Here is an 18,293-nt window from a genome sequence, read left to right on the forward strand (position 1 = left end):
AATTCAAGTGTACTGCTTGGAATGTACATTGGGAGAAATTGTGTTATCTCAGTTTTATCATGCTAGTTTTTCAATCTAACCCAAAATATTGACGTTCACCTACACTGGACACCAATAACTACAGAGAAACAAAAACTTACTAGCTGATGATTTAATTGTTAATTTTCTACAGGTCGTGCATCCACAGCAGTGACCAGAGGAGGAATGACTGATGAGAGCAGCGCAGAGAGAAGGAACACTATGGTATTCCTGCAGCAGAGCAGCTGGTCACCTCCATCTGCCCCAGCTGCAATAAAACATCTCTCCCATGTCGGTCTCTACAGTCACAGCAGTCATTGTGACTCTCCAACTGTTTGACTTCACCCCCAAAGGAACACTCTTCCGTTGTCTCCTGAGACAGATGGATGCCAACAACAGGTAATAAGAGACTAGAGAGAACGCAGCTCTTTCAAAAAACTCATAGAGCCACTTCTTTCCCCCTCTATTTTAAATGGAAAGGCTGGGGCAACACTTTTATGGACAGTGGCTTGGATCAGCTGGCTGCATATTTTCTGCAATCTATATTCATATTTAGAATCTTCCTATCTTAAAAAATAGTGGCACCAAGCAGCCAATGAATTTCTTCACAGGAAGGCAAAGTGATTTCTATGCATCTCTTACTTAAATGCAAATATTTCCAAGTCAATGCGTGCATTGAGAATCCTTCAATGACGGGTGCCAGGGAGGCTTATTATGAAAGCATAAAATGATTGTTGGTTCAGGTTTGGATCAGAGTAGAAATGAATGTTCAGGCTGCTTATTATTTCCCACCTGAACTGGCTTGTCCATTCCTGATGCCAACACCCCTGTTGGTAATACAGGTTTTTCACAGAGAGAATTAATTCTGCTTTTGAATTTAATTTCCATTTTCTTCATTTAGGCATTATTACTTTCTATATAATCAGGTGTAAGCATCACACATACGGGACTGCGGACCTGGGACTGTGAATGCAGCTGTGTAGGCAGTGAAATATTTTGTTTTCAAATTCATTTGTGCACTTTTCTCAAAATTACTGCTATCTGCAGATTTTCTGAAATATCTGCCCTGCTGTTCATAAGCCATAAAATATAATCTGCCTTTTGTAGGACCCCAATTGGTAAATTGCATTAAAAAAATTAGGCTGGCGACTCCTTATTAGATGTTGAGCATTAAGACTGAGCACAGCCAGTGATACATTAAAGGAATGCTAGATAGGCCACCTTGTGCTAGAGTTGCTTTGAAATAACTTTTGCTTCATCAATTAACAATAAAAATAATCAAAGGAATAGCATGTTGTCAACAAAGAGGTTCTTTTTAATAACAGGATTCAGAGACTAATTTCAGGTATTTATTTTGACTGCTTTTATGTGTGAATTTGCTACCTCCTCTTTTTTCCTAAAGCCCACAACAGCAAGCGTTACTACTTAAAGACACATGCAAGGTTTAGATAGAAGTTAACCATTACACTTGCTTTTGGACATTTGTACACCTGAGAAAACAGTAAGCCTAAACGGGTCTTGGTTCCTCATTCACACATCTTAATGTCCAGCACATCTCTACTAATCTGAGATGTACAAGCTACACCCTAGGTGTGTTTACGTCTCACCGTAGAGACAGATGCTAAAGGACTCATTTTGGGCATTAGAGGATGGCATGGGGCATTTGAATTTCCAGTATCCTCACTGCTCTCAACATCTCCCAACATTTGAAGCCACCCTGCACTCAGCTCTCACCTGTGGCTCCTTAGAAGCTGTCAGCATGTGACAGCAACCACACCCTGGGAACAGCTTTGAATGGCTGGGTAAACCAGGTGAAGGTTAGCTGATGGGTCTCAAACCCTCTGGGAGTTAGGGACTTCCCCTGCATGCAAAAGCAGGCTCCAATGGATTGAGTGGACAAGACTAACAGTGGGTCCAGTACAGGCAATCTTCAGTCTGTGCGGTTACATGTTGGACCCTTGCACACGCCAGCAGAGCCCGCTCTGCCCCACCCCTTTTTGTGACGTCTTTAAAACATTTTGGGGCTTCTTCTGGATTCGGTGCTGTGTGTGCGAGCACGATTGCACAACCTTCGGACGAGCCTAAATAAGTTGTTGCCTGTAGTCAAGAAGGTGGTTTCAGCATGTGCTGTAGTAGGAAGTGAGAGGCAGATGGGGCTCGTCAGCCTGGGAAGGTAGGCCATCCTCCATAGGGGTCCTCAAACTTTTTAAAGAGGGGGCCAGTTCACTGTCCCTCAGACACTGATCGGGGTTGGACTAAAGAGGTGCTAGAAACATGCTCTTTTTCATGTATTTTTTAAATTAAAAAACCTTGTTTCAAAATAATAGCCAGAACAGACACACAACAGGCGCTATGGGTAATAATATAAGTTACCTATACAGTACATCACCTTTCTACTGCATTTCTTCTGGGTTATTTTTGATGTTGTTGTTCCTCATGCATATGACTTTCTCTGCATTGAAGTTTATTTCCAAACTTGGGGAAGTTTGGGTGGAGAGCTTTATTTTAAAGATTAGCCCACCACTATTTACATGGAGATTCCCTTGTACAATAAACTGTTGTGATTCAGACTTCTCTTCCTGCTAATTCTATTTGCATATGTTGCCTGTGTTCTTGGTGCTTCCCTAAATTTTAAGGTTGCCAAGGCCGCTGCATGGGATCCGCGCATGTGTTAAGAAGGCAATCAGCGGCGTGGCGCTGCTCCAGTGGGCACGGAGCAGGCCTGAGGAGAAGGGAAAGGACTGGTGTGGAAGGGGTTCCTTCACTGCCGTGCCACCCTCTGGCGGCTTAAAGGGGCAGCATGCAGTTATCAAGCAGTTGGTGCCGGCGGTAGCAACCGCATTACCAGGGCTTTGTTACACGCAGGCACTTTTATCTCAGGACTCTTCCCATCCGGCCGCTTCTGAGCCTCGGGCATTGCGGGTAGGGTGGGTTCAGGACCCTGGCAGGCCAGATCTGGCCCACGAACTGTAGTTTGAGGACCCCTGATTTGGAGAAGGGGAACTCTGATCCCAAACCTCCACTCCATTGTGGGATATTTAAGGGAAAAGAAAAGCCTAAGGAGTAAACGCTACACAAATCCTTTGGACTACATCAGCAAGACTGAGAAGGAGATTATGCCGTCTCTGGGCAGGCCAGGAGCTCCTTACACACTGCCCAGGCTTGTTACTTCAGTGCTGCTAACACAGTGGTTTGACATCACCCCCGGAGTCACACTCCATTGTCTCTCGAGATAGGAGGTCAACACTCTTTACGTTGACCTCAAGCATCCAACCATTTTCTTCACCTCATCCAGTAAATCTCTTTCTAGTAGGGATTAATGCGGGGGAGGGGGAGAGATATCTTGCACCCAGATTTATTTATTTGTTTAAATAAAATGCATTGCTTTTTACAAGAAAAAGTGTCAAGGAGACTAACAACACATTTAGAATACAAAAAGACTGTAAAAGAGCGAAAAAGAAAAAAAGCACCATACACAGTACTAAAAGCATTCCTCTACTAGTAATCAGTAACAAGGAGAGTATTCTTCCCTATCCAACATAAATACAAACACTGAGAACTGGCCAAAAATCAAGCCACAGGAGGATCCGAATGTCTGGGGAAATGTACTTTGCAAGGTGGTGGAAGACAAACAAATGATCAATCTACAGGTAAGGTATCTCACCACTAAAGTCCAAGCATGCATAAGTTTCAAGCCTTGCCAGGTGCATGATGGAATCACAAGGAACAAATCTACTCATCCCATGCTATTTCACCTATTCCCAATATTATGCTCCAATGCTGAAGTGATGAGGCAACCCCCTACTTCGCTAGAGATCTAGAAATGTATTCAAGCCCTGAATAACTTCCTTTCAGGGTACTGATCTGAATGACTTACAGAGCTGATAAGGATTTTGGAAATATATGAATAATAGAAGACACTACCATAGTATCCCCGGCAAATTTCTTATTTATTCTACAGCAATTTCACCTTTAGACTGAAATAAGAATTATGCAGGTGTGCCCCAAATACCCTGTGCTTTTGCACTCTGACTCATTATTTGTTTAATATATTTCTACCCCACCTTTTAGGGCAAGTCTTCACAAGATGGCATACAGTAAACAATTTGAAATAAAAGTACTTGAATATTATTATAATAACCTCCCACAGTAAAAATAGATAGGGGACAAGTGATAAAGTGAATAGAGAGCTTTACATAATAAAAAAGGTCCATAAAGACCACTGAAAAGCAGCAAGAGAGGTTGTCAAGTGGAATTATCGGGACGGGAGGAGGAAATTCCACAATTATGAGGGCACCAATAGAAAGGCCCTGCCCTGGTAACCCAAAAACAGGGTCTCTGATCCAAGCTCACGAGGATGTAGATGGTCCTTCAATTAGCCCAGCCCCAAACCATTTAGAGATTTAAAAGTTAAAACTACCACTTTAAATTGAAGCGAGAAATGACACAGCTGTTGCAAGGGAGTTATGATACATAACACCTCACAATCATTTGGGTCACTGAATTCTGCAAAAGGTGAAGTTTCCAGGCTACCTTTAAAGGCAGCCTTATGCAAAGATCCTTAGCCTAGCCTGGATATAACCTATGTGTGCACAACTGAGGCCACGTCCTCTTTCTCTAGACGTGGTTGTGGTTGGTGAACAACCCTAAGGTAGTCAAGGCACTCACGGAGAGCCACTGCAGGCACTTGAGCCATCATATATAACAATGGATCCAGGAGTACCCTCCCCACTGCAACCGAATATCTAATTCTTCAGGGCAAGAATAATCCATCCAAAGCTGTCTGCAATCCTTTATCCAGATAAGAGGATATTTAGGGTTTTTGGTTTGTTTGTTTTTTGCTCTCGTGTATCTCAGAACTGCCTCCAGGCACTTGTTTAAGGTTTCTATTGCCACCCTGGCATTAACAGGTGCATACTAGTGACACCTTAGCCCAAACCCTTGGGTGACCTCTCCAAGCAGTTTCACACAAATGTTAAAAAGTAGGGGAGACTGGCCAGAACTCTGTTGCACCCCAAAAGCCAACAACCCTGAGATGGAACAGTAGTACCCTACAAATATTTTTTTTCTTACTATGCTGAAGGGTTATATATTCTAACTTTTAGTGGTTTGGGATTTGTGTGCCATAAATGCTACACCCAAAATGAACAGGCTCTGATGAAAGCAAGCACCAACAAATGTAAAAACATACTAGCATGTTTTTCCCCATTATCCCAGTGGGTGAATTTTATTTTATTTTTTATTTATTTTTTAGTCAACCTGGCAACAGCCATAAAACTGTCAGGTTCTAAGGCCACTTTCCCAAATGACATTTTTAATTGTTTCTCTTGGTGTTAATTTCACTCACTCTGCTGCAAAGCACTTGCTGCCCTGTGACTTCAATATTAGCTCTGGAGGTTTAAACACATGAGGCAAACAGCTGCTGTCTGCAGCTCAAGCAATTTCTCTGGTAAAATTCTTTTCTTACAAATGGCCGTAACTCAAGCATTTATGGCAAAGTTCATGGTTCAGGGCAAAAAAAAAATTCTACTCTCTGATCATCACTGCAGATTTCTTATGAGCCCCATGAATCTTTACTGTGTTCACTCTCCATGGTTCACACAAGGGCCACAATGTAGATTTCAATTATGTATATGTTATTGGCGGGGATTAGGCTTGTGCTTTATTTCAAAAGAGCTCAAATGCTCCATTTATCAATGAGAGTTCGTCCTCTGATATTAGGGACAAATGCCTGAAAAAAAAATTTTTTTAATGTATATGTACAAATGCACACCTATGAGTGTAAAGTAGGTAGGTAGCTGGAGAGACAGATGCACACTAGAATATGAGAGGAGGTGGGAAGTGGCAGTGAGTCCTGTGGGTCCTGCCCCCTGCCTTGGAGGCCTTTCCCCACCTGGCCTGATAGATTGGCTCCAGTTACAGAAGCTGAAGCTCCTGAGGAGGCCAAAGACCATCTTGGCTGCCTCTCAGTGCAGACTCAGGTCATCGAGCCTGAGCTTCCACAGCTGCCACCTACCATGAACCACCACTGGCAAGATTGGCAGCAAGAGCAGCAGATATGTTCTATGCTAATGATCATATTTTATTCTCTAATTATGCTGTTTTACATGTGCATTTTGGCTTCCTTTAGTAATGCTTTATTTTGAAATGTGTTATATATACATAAACTTTGCTGTGTTAAATGTGCATTCTGTTGTTGTCCACCTTTGTAATGTTTCATTTTGATATTTTTAAGATAATGCAGTGGTACCTCCAGTTGCGAACGGGATCCGTTCCAGAGGTCTGGCCGTATCCCAAAGTTTTCGCAACCGGAGAGACTGCTTCCGCGCATGCGGCAGTAGACCGCTTCTGCGCAAGTGTGAGCGGCAAAACTCTTCCAGGTTTGCCGCTTTTGCAACCCAAAGTTCATGTTACCCAAGGGTAAAGTCACCCGAGGTTCCATGGTATTTAAGTTTATTCTGGATTGTTTTATTTGATGCTATAATGTGCTGCAAGCCACTTTGAGGTTTTTTCCTTAAAAATATTAAGCAGTATAGAAATGGAATGAATAATAATAATAATACATTTTGAAGAAACAAACTTGCATTCAGCAGTCTCTGTACTTTATAGAAATACAGTCTTGGAATATTTATTAAAAACTAAAATATATTCTTAACAAAATTTGAAAAGTGCTGTTTACATTAAAGTATGAAAACTTTTTATTAAGAAACAATCGGGTTGGTGCAATCACATAGACACACTCCACGCCCAAGTCACATTTTTCTGGAAGTAGTTGTTCCTGATGAAGGCCAACTCCACAAGAGTGATTTTATCCTTCAAAAAACAAAATAACACTGGGTATACGGAAGTGTGTTATATTAGCAGGATTCAGTATGTATGCTGATATTTTACAGGAGCAAATTAAGGCACGATATTGTTGACCACAGCATAACTTCCACTGAATGTTGGCACTGCCCTGTTCTAGTCACCCTGTTCTAGCCACGCGGAAGAGCCGAAACAGTGAGGAAGGTTGCTGGTTGCAGCACCATGGAGAGCAACTTCTTCAACATGGGTTGAAAGTGAACTCAGGCCTTTTGTGCCTCTTCCTCCAGTCCCTCTCTCAGGGCTCCTCCTTCTTATGAAGAATTAGTCCCTTCAAGGGCCAACCCTCAAGCCTGAAGATAAGGAACTTCATCTTCCTGCCTACAGGCCCTGGGGCTGTCACAACTGGTTTAATGGGCTCCAGCCTGCCATGCCCAGGCTCCTTGGTCCCCTGGTGACCACATCAAACTCAAAGCCAGGACTATCTCAGTCACTGCTGGACTCTAGGGTCATTGCAGGTGCGTATTATTGAAAAGTGAGCACATGTACTATTTGAGAAAAGGAGAAGAGCAAAATTGGATCTACAAGCAAAGGCACTTATACTGCCCAGAGCAGAGGTTTCCTATTATGGTGGGGGAGGCAGGACAACTGGGCTCAATGCCATCCATCACACAACAGTATTGAACCCGGCTTGGAATCCAGGGGGTATCACACTGGTCCCATTTCAGAGCTCCCTGCTGGCTCATTCTGGTGTAGATACTGGCAAGAGGCAGGCTCAGCAAGGAGAACCGGGAGCAGGAACACTTCCACCTGGTCCAACCCAGCCCAGTGCTAAGGGTTTTTGGGTTGCTCTGTTTGTCACAAATAAATGCACAGTAATGCACATACTGCATTTTAATTAAACTATACATGTATTTTATCTTGTCAAAAAGCCAGGGATAAATATTCTTCATCCCATGCAACTAAATGTTTCAAGTGATACCATACAGATTAAGCACACACAACACAACCTTAAGCATGTTTAAGGTAGCTCTGACTCCACAGTAACTGTGATGTGGATTACAGGTAGTGATGTGGATTGTAGCCTTAAATCAAATGCTTGTGGTTGCTTATGTCTGAAATGAAAAGACAGAGATGGCCATACTTCTTTAGTTCTTAAGCTTATATTTACTTCATTATTCTTTAATCCACTATCCTCTGATATGGAGATGGTTAGAAGAGTCACAAAAACAAAATATATCTTAAGAATATAAGGCTGATACATTCCACAAAAGTTTAAAATGGGAAATGTCCTATTTAAAAATATGGAGAACTTCTAAAAATGACAGCCATCTGATGTATGAAAATTATTCACAACCGAAAACAGACAGTCTGGAAATAACCAGGATGACTTCATTTAGACAGAATTGCCCAAATCTGTTTCTAATATACACAGTACACATAATAAATTTTTACAATATGACAAGGAAAACAAACTTAATAAAAGTTCCCGATCTTTTTTAACACAAGCATGCTATAGCCACGTTATGTTTATAATATTTTATCCATGATATCACGGCTAAGTAACAAAATCTAAGCAATACAAAATCAGTTACTAGGTATGACTTCACCACACAACTACCCTAACTGCACTGGTTATGTACAGTACATAAAAATCACACTACTCATGTGCCTATTTCAAAACTTCATTACGCCCCTATCTCTACAGCTGGAAGAAGGGCTGGAGGATTGCCTGGAATCCCACTTTTCACAAATGTTCCCCAGCAGGCCTGATGGGGGACTCCCATCTCTGATCTCATAGCCTGGTGGGGTTAAAAACTCCAGTCTGACTTTAGGTCTATTCTTGGGAAGTGGGGACAGGAAAAAAAACAAAAACATCAGAGCAGCTTCTAGACAGTTCTCATTACATAGATGGCTGCTATAACCCACTTGCCAGCTGAATATGGTTGCTCTGCATCAAGAAGAGAAAGGAAGGGCTACATTACAGTGTGACATAGCGGTAACCCAAACCAGTACTGGCCCTGTGCGAATGCAGAACCTGGGAGCATCAGTGTTCTAGCATATTCTACAGATATTGCATCTTATCTCCAGTCTTTCAGAGACCCCAGTGTATACTGTACAGTGTGGTTGTACACTGGTGGAAGGCCAGTGTGCAAATGCTCCATGCACAAACATTACTGCGGATATATGCTGGAATATTTTTGTAAATTTTGTCAACCACTATTGGGGACTGGCTGTTAGTAAAGCAGTCTACACACTACACACACCGTTGCAAAGCACACTGTCCTGCTTAAAAAGTGGCAATAAACTTCACAGTATCAGTATGAATTTGTAAAAAAAAAAGCTGTGAGAGAGATTTTATCCTATTTTAGTTCATCCACTGTTATTTGATAAATGCTTCTAAACCTTTTGGCAAACAGTATCGGCAGGAAAAAGCAAAGATGTCTTATGATCACAGAAGGCAATTTTCTTCAAGGATTGAACTTTGCAAATATATCCCCATGGGTCCCAGGGTTCTTCAATCTTGCCCCTTTACAGTCTCAGCTGGCATTCCTGCCTGGGCATCTTGCCAAGTGGACTGGACTGCCCCTTATTGTTGCTTCTGCTCTTAAGACACCTGCACCAACTGCTGTTATTCTTGGCTTCAGGAAATTTTCTGCCCACTGGACAAGCTCCAGTGCTGTGCAGTAATATGATGCAGATTGCAGCACTCTGGGATGCATGTGTCAAAACAGTGCCATGGTTTGTAGCAGATACTGGAAATGGGAGGTGGGAACCAGTAGTAGAAAAATGCTGCCTACTCAAATTGACAGAAAAGCGACCTCTGCACTATGTCAGAAATTCCTCTAGACTTACCAGATAAACTGAGTGTGCTTTTATCACACACAGTGAGATTCATGTGGAAAATAGAAACACTACATCACTTGACCTCAGGTTGCTTCCCTTTTCAACCACAGATGAACACCATGAATAAAATTCTAAATCAACTTAAGATGTATTTTTAGCAGCCTCTCGTTCTTTTCTTAAAACAAGTGAGAGGTGGTTTTATGTTTAGATTAATTCAACAATAAATCAAGTAAGAATGTGTGTGTGTGTGTGTGTGTGTGTGTGCATGTGTGCACGCATCTATCTATCTATCTATCTATCTATCTAATCTGTAGTTGAAGTTTACCATTGCTACAGATGATCCTTTGGACTCTCAAAGATTTTACTTATTGGCTACGTTTGGACAGCATACCAAAGTATAGTTTAGCATGACAAGAAGAAGATGCAGCAAACTACTGGCTTTCAGTTCACCTACTTCCCCTCCATGCAACCACAATAAGTTTACAAGTTTTCCCTTTTGTTTTTGCTTAACCACAGCGAGTCCTGGTTTTTTAACCAACAGTTAATGCTAACAATGGTTTCTCGAAAGCACACTGACTTGAAGATTCAATTCAATGCATGACATCACCATATATTTGACTACTTTGTCTTGACATGATTTAGCTGAAATCAAATGGTTGTAAAGCTCTAATGAGCTCTATAAAAAGGGGCACGGTGGTTGTATTTTTGCACTAATCAAGATCCCAGAGCTGTTTAGAGTGTGTGTGTGTATTAATCCTAAACAATCAACTAAAAAAACTACTATTGCACCAACATGTAAATACAATTAACTGCCTCCAAAGACCTGGGTAAAAAAGCTATGTCTTTACTTGATGCTGGAATGAAGGGGCCATCCGAACCTCCTAGGGGAGAGTTTAATGTTTGGGTGCTGCTACTGAGAAGGCCCTGGCAGGACAGTTAGAGTTAAAGTATTTCCATGCTGATCTCAGAGCCCAGGCTGGCTGATATAGAGAGTGGCACGCCATCAATCAAGTTTCTTGGTCCCAAGTTTTTAAGGGATTTATACATTAACGTCAATAACTTGAAGCCCAGTAACAGAGAAGCAACCAGGGCTGATCCTTCAGAATCGGTGCTATCCAATTCTATACAGATGCACTGGCCAGAATTTGCATGGACGCATGCTGCACTAGTAGCAGTTTCCAAAATATCTTCAAAGCTAACCCCGCATAAAGAACATTACAGTAATCTAAACATGACCCTCAGGGCCATTCCATGTTCAATGTGTGGGAAACTTGAGTGTACGCTCAAAATGGAACTAAAATCAAACCTGGATCCCCCACTATGACTTCAGGCAGCAGGGCTGTTGGCAGACCAACTCTGTGTTAGAACAATGTCTGCACACATGACATGAAGGCTGGCAACATCAACCCTGTCATGTGGGAATCCCTTGGAGAGGACTGCAGTACCTGGAGACAGAGAGTCAGGTTGTGTATCCATAGCAGTGACCAGAGGAGGAATGAAGGCTGGGAGGAGCACAGAGAGAAGAAACACCACAGCGTATCTGCAGCAACACAACTGGATGCCTTTAATTGCCCCAGTTGCAAAAAAAAACCCCAAACATACTGGTCTCTACATCCACAGCAGGCACTGTAATCTTCTAACAGTCTGACTTCACCCCCAAAGACGCACCCCTCCATTGTCTCCGGAGACAGGTAGATGCCAACCAATTACCCAGCTCCGAACTCTCCTGTTCCCTTATTCCACAATTTCTCATCTCACTCTTTGCCACTAAAAGTCATTATCAAAAAATTCATAATGCTGGATTTCTTGTTCTTGGAATTGCACAAAGCAAGCAAACTAGTTGGGAATTTCAAAATTATTTTTTCACAGTGGATATTTTTAAATTCACAGAATATACAACTCCACCTACCAGCACAAGAAAAATACATGTGAAGCTAATCACTTCCGAGCAAGTTCAAATGCAGGAATCTTGAGAAGTATCTCCAAAGCAGGTGTTTTTCTTAAATACCCCTAACTCCTTGTACGGGACCATGCCAATGGTAAGGATCACCCTTAGTCCCAAAATTATCATCAGTCAATGCAAATAAAATCTGCAGAATGTAGCAATTTTGTTTGCCAGCATTCATACGCTGCATCAGCAGTGCCCTGATCTCTGCACATTGAACACCATCTCCACATCAGGTATGACTGGTGCTTCCGAACCATCAGTACCTTCAGTAATACATTATCAAATGTAACTCGATGTATTAATTACAGGTAGGTAGCCGTGTTGGTCTGACGTAGGAGGGGGAAAAATCCTTCCAGTAGCACCTTAGAGACCAACTAAGTTTGTCATTGGTATGAGCTTTCGTGTGCATGCACACTTCTTCAGATACACTGAAACCAATTGCAGCAAGACCAATTGCAGCAAGACCAATTGCAGTCGTTAACAGTCGTCAACAGGTTTACCACACCTATCAACCAACCACCCATTCCCACTACCCTTCTGAGTAATACCCCTCCCCACCCTCTCACTATATATAAGGGCTGGTGACTTCTGCTTCAGTGTATCTGAAGAAGTGTGCATGCACACGAAAGCTCATACCAATGACAAACTTAGTTGGTCTCTAAGGTGCTACTGGAAGGAATTTTTTTTGTTTTGTTTTGATGTATTAAACTGTCTTCACCATGGCAAGCTACAATCTTGAGTCTTGACAGCTCTGATGTAATCATACATGTAAAGACCCCAGACTACACAATTGTTGAAATGCCTCATGCCTACAACCAATCTGTTGCTTTTACAAGTTTAATCTCAGTATTAAGGAGCTGATTGTGGAACCATGTCGATACAACATCTTCAGCCCAGCTGTACATCATATAAACCACTATAGGTGGTGTCAAGCTCCCATGATTCCTAGTAATACTGCATACCTTTAACTCCGTAATCTATAATACTACAAAATACAGCTCTCTCTTTTTCTCTCTCCAAAGCACAAGTGGACTATCAGCAAGGGTCCGACTGTGTTATTCCTAATTACCTTTTTTCACTCTTGATCCTGTGGCTCTCATAATTAGTTACCTGGGGCTGCAATCCAATTTGAAGTGATGACAAGAAAGTGATCCATGAAAAAGTAATAAGTTAAATCCAATTTCAGCCTTCCTCTAATTAAATGCACATGGAACTAATGACTCAAACCCTACCATTTCAGTGATAATGGTAATTAGCGAGGTGGGAGTCACTCTCTTTTTCAACACCGTAGGTGTAAACCACAAGGTAAAATGGCAGGAGCACTCTTAATTACATGTGTCATTTTGTCAGCAATTTACACATTTCTGACCAGTCAAGTATGTTTCATTTGTTTTCTTCCTCCATAATGTTTATAACGAATCCACAGATATGTTCCGGCACATTGTGTAGCCTTGCAACCTCTATAAACACAATCTGCCAGGAAATAAGTCACTTTGGAATGATGATAAAATAAACATTTTACCTGCATGAAAAACACCTGTTAAAAGCGGAGTGGGGGTGTCACAGGAAGTCGGCAGGCAACCAATTTATTTATTTTTTTAAACTGCACAGCAAATTATTGCAACAATAACTTGATCAGATCTGAAGGGATCTGGACCTCTTAGTTTGGAAAAAAGCAGGGTGTTTTGGGTTGTTGTTGTTTTTGGTAGCTTGCCAAAAATATAGTGATCTTAGACCAGTTTTATGCTGGACCCCAGGGCCTGACAGCCATATAGTATGCAAGACGAAGTAATACCCACACTCAGATGTGAGTACATCTCTGTGAGTCATGTATCTCTGTGAGTCACTGATCTGGGCAAACCTTTCAGCATTGGAAACAAGCCCAGAACAGTGACTCATGCAGGAAATCAACAGGCAACCTCCTCTAAGGGTGAATAGTGCTGATGAACTGTTGCTTCTAATGTGATCTGGTCCAATGCGATTAGGTGGCAAAATGTCACACACACACACCCCAAGCTATTTGTTTGTTAAGAAATATGCTCGGAACATGACTCACACAGAGACACAGTAGCAACCTCTCTTGTGTGTGGATCTCTTGGAGATCACAGAAGCCTTTAATTAGTTAATTATCTACTAACAGCAAAAAGTTTCCAATTACCATGCTAGAACAATGAGGACTGAAAAAAGAATCTTACTGCTGCTCCTAGAAACATAGAAAGCTGCTTTGCATGCAAATAAACTAGCTCTGGAGTATCTGTGCTGACTGCTCTCCAGGATTTCAGACTGAAGTCTTTCCTAGCACTTCTCTAAGGGTCAAACAACATAGTGTACTAGGTTTAATGCATAGTGTGCAGCTTTTCTTACAACTAAAAAGCTGGAATGCCAGCAGAACTCATAAGTGATCTGAAAGAGGTTTGGAATTGGTGTCCTACCCCTATCCCACCACACACCCATCTTTTGGACTTGCACCTATTTAAGTTCTGCCAGCTGAGCCAAGTTGGGCAGACAGCCGAAGACACGCCTTTTCTAAACTCGGTCATCTCAGTGGATCTTGTGCTTGGACCACACTGCACGTTTTATGTTTATGTCACTGCTTTTCTGTTACTACTCTCTCAATTCATTTAACACTGAATAACAAATAGCATGTTAATTTTACCAAACTGTACAAAGCAAGATACCCCGAGATGCTGCTTTAGACCTTTTGAAAGTATTTTTGGCTCCAATGTCCAACTTTCTTTTGAGCACACAATATAACATTTTAAGACAAATTTTAATGCTGCCAAAATACACATACTGTTTTATTTTCTTAAAGCAAAAGTGTGTCTCTTGATTTTCTTCCAATTTATAAATTCATGCCAACAATTAAAACACCCAAAGATCAGGGAGGGGAAGGTAGTCTCAAAAGTCAATGGTTAAAAGTACATATTGTAATCAAGGAAAGATCTATTCCTAGGCATACACATCCTGGCCAGGCGAAGATATAAATCTCCAGGGCTAACTCAGACCAGCAAAATAGTTATTTTATTTTATTTTACATTATGAAATAGAAGTACACCAGTGGCAAATATTTTCACAGAGAGCTTTAATCTCGATTCTCTACCCATTTTGTTTTTGTGGTTTTGATATTTTTATGGTCTTCTAATTTCTGGCTATTAAAATCAGATCATTTAAACTTTCTGAATTTCTTTTGTTTGTATTATTAGGCTTTATAGGCAGAGATCTTTGCCAAATAAAAGACAGAGTTGTATACTATCTATGCTTTAAAAATGTGAGTCACAGTATTTGTATTGGGAAGTTTATTTTTTCTAAAAACCTAGCAGAATACCACATCTCAGACAAAATGCTTATATACAAAACATATGAAATGTGCTAGAACATGTCTCCAACAATAGCTGTTAAGGTCAAGAGGTAACAAAAGAAATTCTACAGGCCGATAGTCAACTGGATTATATCCTTGTGTCAAAGTCAATGGTCACAGATAGACCAGCACTATTGTATGAATTGCAAAGTGCTGACTTCTTCAGTGGTGAGTTGCTAGGAATGGAAGAAATTATCAGATTTTTCTCCCTTAGTTTTTACCTGTTTAGTTCACCTCTCAACCACAAATTAAACAGTGTGAGACTGAATCTTCACTTAACAATATCCTTGCATGTGTATATACAACATTCAGCGAGTCTATCAAACTGGCCCATTTCATTGATTATCAGTTCACAAGTTCAGGGGGAAGCCGGCCCAACCAAATTGCACAGCAAAACGTTCTAAATTAACATTCTACCCCACTCTCAGGTTTCAAGCAAACAGAAGCAAAAGTGGTTGGACTAGATCAGTGTTTCCCAACCTTGTGCCTCCAGCTGTTTTTGGACTACAACTCCCATCATCCCTAGCTAGCAAGACCAGTGGTCAGGAATGGTGGGAATTGTAGTCCGAAAACAGCTGGAGGCACAAGGTTGGGAAACACTGGACTAGATGATCAGGGAGGGGTGTTCCCTCCAACTCTACAATTCTATGAGATAAATCTTTTGTGTTTGTCCATGTATTTCTTATTTTCATGGTTTTTTTTTAATGCACCAAAGCTAGGGAACACAGGCTTTCATATGTAAATTTTAGTTAAGTCCCTAATATAAATCTTAAAGCAAATATTAAAGCACCCAGCAATAGGTACCTAACATAGAAAAACATATGTCCATATTAATTTTTGAAAAATACTGCCTGTGAAATTTATTAAGCATTGTTTTAAAAATCTAGTTAACACTGATGAAAAAAGGACAAAGAACTTAGTTCATTTGTTAAGTGCCAGAAGAATTTAGCCCAAGAATAAATGAAATCATGACAAATTTAGACATTTGACTGTTGATAGAGATGATACAAAACACCAGGATATTCAATATTTCATATTGTCAAGTAGCATGAGAAAGGGTCCATGTATATTTGTAAATGTTTCCTTAACAATTTCTCTTCCATGCTCAGACACTTTCAAAATACATATCTTTATGGTGCCATTGGGATCACAGTGTCTGTTATATTCAAGAGTAGGTTTAAGGATGCAAAAGCTCAAAGAGCAAGGGTGGAAAAAGAATGGGCAGTCATTTGAATCAGTGAGTGACAGGTTGGACCAGCTCTCTGTATACATTAATAAATTAGAATTTTAATTGTGTCTCTGACTGCAGAAGCAGCTCCAGTACTTTAATATGTACCAACAATTGGCTATGTTATGGAATCTGCAACGTGGCCCTCACTGTTGACCTCTGAAACACAATTCCCAGTCTGACTACGAAAACTGTTTGGTTTGATCCTTTCAACTTATTTGAATCCTGACAAATAAGCTCACAGCTGAAAGGTCAACACAGTCATATTTCATCCTCTGGAGCAATTCTTAAGACATCTGCACAACAAAGCACTTCTTCTAGTACCTGACACTGGGCCTCGCTAGCACAATATCTCATTAAAAATGTCCCCAGTAGAAGAGTCTATTAAAAGGCAAATGGATCAGCAATAGATTGACCAAAATAACTTCAAAATATTTTTGAAGTTCTAACAAAACAGCATGAATTCAGCGTTCTGTTCTTTCACAACAATGCTTTTAAATATGCATTTGCTCAGAGACAGAACGCACCACTCCTCCTGAAAGAATATCAATTAACGATAAACAGAGAGTTGGGGTTCAGCCATGGAGTTGAACGTAACCGCGTGACCTCAGAGTTCTGACCATGCCTCTACATCCCAGCTGTCTTGTAATCATGAGCCAACAAGCTTAATATGCCAAGCTTAGTGTCTCCATGCATAAAACCAGGTTAACAACATACATATTAGGTACTGTTTCTTAAAAATAACTTTGGAGGAAAACATGATTACAAGTAATTATACAAGATACCTTACTTTGGGGGGGGGGTTCTGAACCATGGTCTGGATCTTAAAATAATCAGGCAGAAAGAATGTTTACTGTTCCCCCATTCCTCCTGCAGCTGCCTGTCCTACTCCCCACAAGCCTATCCAGATGATCAGTGTGGGATGGGATCCTAAATAATGTGCACTGGGATGGATGGGGAGGCTGGATCGCCCCACACAGGCAAATCTGGACCTGATTTTGGAATATTCTCTGCAGCAGTTCCCTGTGCTTCATATGCTACGGTGTTCCGGATGTCTCCCTGACTCTTCGGGGGCACAGATAGCTACCGGGGAGAGAAGGGAAAGGTAAACTTCCTTCTGTGACCTTCCTCCCATTCATATATTTCAGGAATGAAGCCAAGGATTCAATTTTTTCCCTTAGAAAAAAATATCACCGAGATTATCTACAGATACTTCCTGAAATGGACGAAGTCCTGGATATAGTTAAACGAAACTACTGGAATTTGTATCTGAACTGGATGTGGTTCCCTAAGAAACACAAGTGGCAAATGTCAATATAAACAATAAACCTTCACTGGTATGAGAAGAAACTAAGCTGACCTTGGCAAATCCCTAATATTTTTACGATTTAATTACCATTCCTCCAAACTGTATGCCAAATCAGTAGTTGACACACCTCTATTTTCTTGATACAACATGATGAAAAACTACTTGATATGCAGCAACACAGAGAAAAAGAATGGACCGATTTCCTTGCAAATATTACTCAGCATATATTGAGGCTTTAATAGCACATACATGCTTCTTAATACGGTAAACGAACGGGAAACTTCCAAACAGAAAGCTCTTTTCACCAAAACTTATCAACAAAACAAGATTTGCTTCACTAACTTTGAATTAGAGTTAGCACATGGACCTTATTTCAAAGGATTATTAATTCTTCTAGAAATCTTTTTTCATTGTTTTAGAATATCAAAGATCCAAGGTAGATTGGTGGATACTTCTCATTCCAGAAACCACTCTTCTTCAGTGGGGACCTCCAACATAGGAAGTTGAGAACTGAACCTGGGACTTCCTGCCACTGATCTACAGCCCTTCCCCACATATCCTTTCAAGACCTTTGTTTAATAGTTTATTTAACTGGTAAAATAAATTCTCAAGAGCACTCACTGTTGATACATTTACACCATGACTACCACGCCATTAAGCATGACTGAGCCAATGGTGACATGAACAGAATATTTTTAAAAAATCTGCTACTACAAGTTTCCATGTCAATTGATCCTATTAAAACACATCAAGGAATAAGTACATTGTTGTTGTTGTTATAATG

The 18,293-nt window shown here is 40.8% G+C and overlaps 1 protein-coding gene across 25 annotated transcripts in view; it reads right to left on the reverse strand.

Annotated features, from left to right (window-relative positions):
- The window catches only part of FOXP1 (forkhead box P1), a 548,710-nt gene that overhangs the window by 153,446 nt on the left and 376,971 nt on the right, over positions 1-18,293 (reverse strand). Inside the window, exon 1 of one of the 25 annotated variants that reach the window (XM_035106662.2) lies at positions 1-18,291. This exon is cut by the window's left edge and continues 21,539 nt beyond it. The exons of the other annotated variants lie outside the window; for them this stretch is intronic. The gene's annotated coding sequence lies outside the window, so the exon portion shown is untranslated. Of the gene's footprint in view, positions 18,292-18,293 lie in introns of those variants that run through there. 25 annotated transcript variants of the gene reach the window in all.

Source organism: Zootoca vivipara, chromosome 2 (genome assembly GCF_963506605.1).
Source record: "Zootoca vivipara chromosome 2, rZooViv1.1, whole genome shotgun sequence".
In the NCBI taxonomy this organism is placed as follows: domain Eukaryota; kingdom Metazoa; phylum Chordata; class Lepidosauria; order Squamata; family Lacertidae; genus Zootoca; species Zootoca vivipara.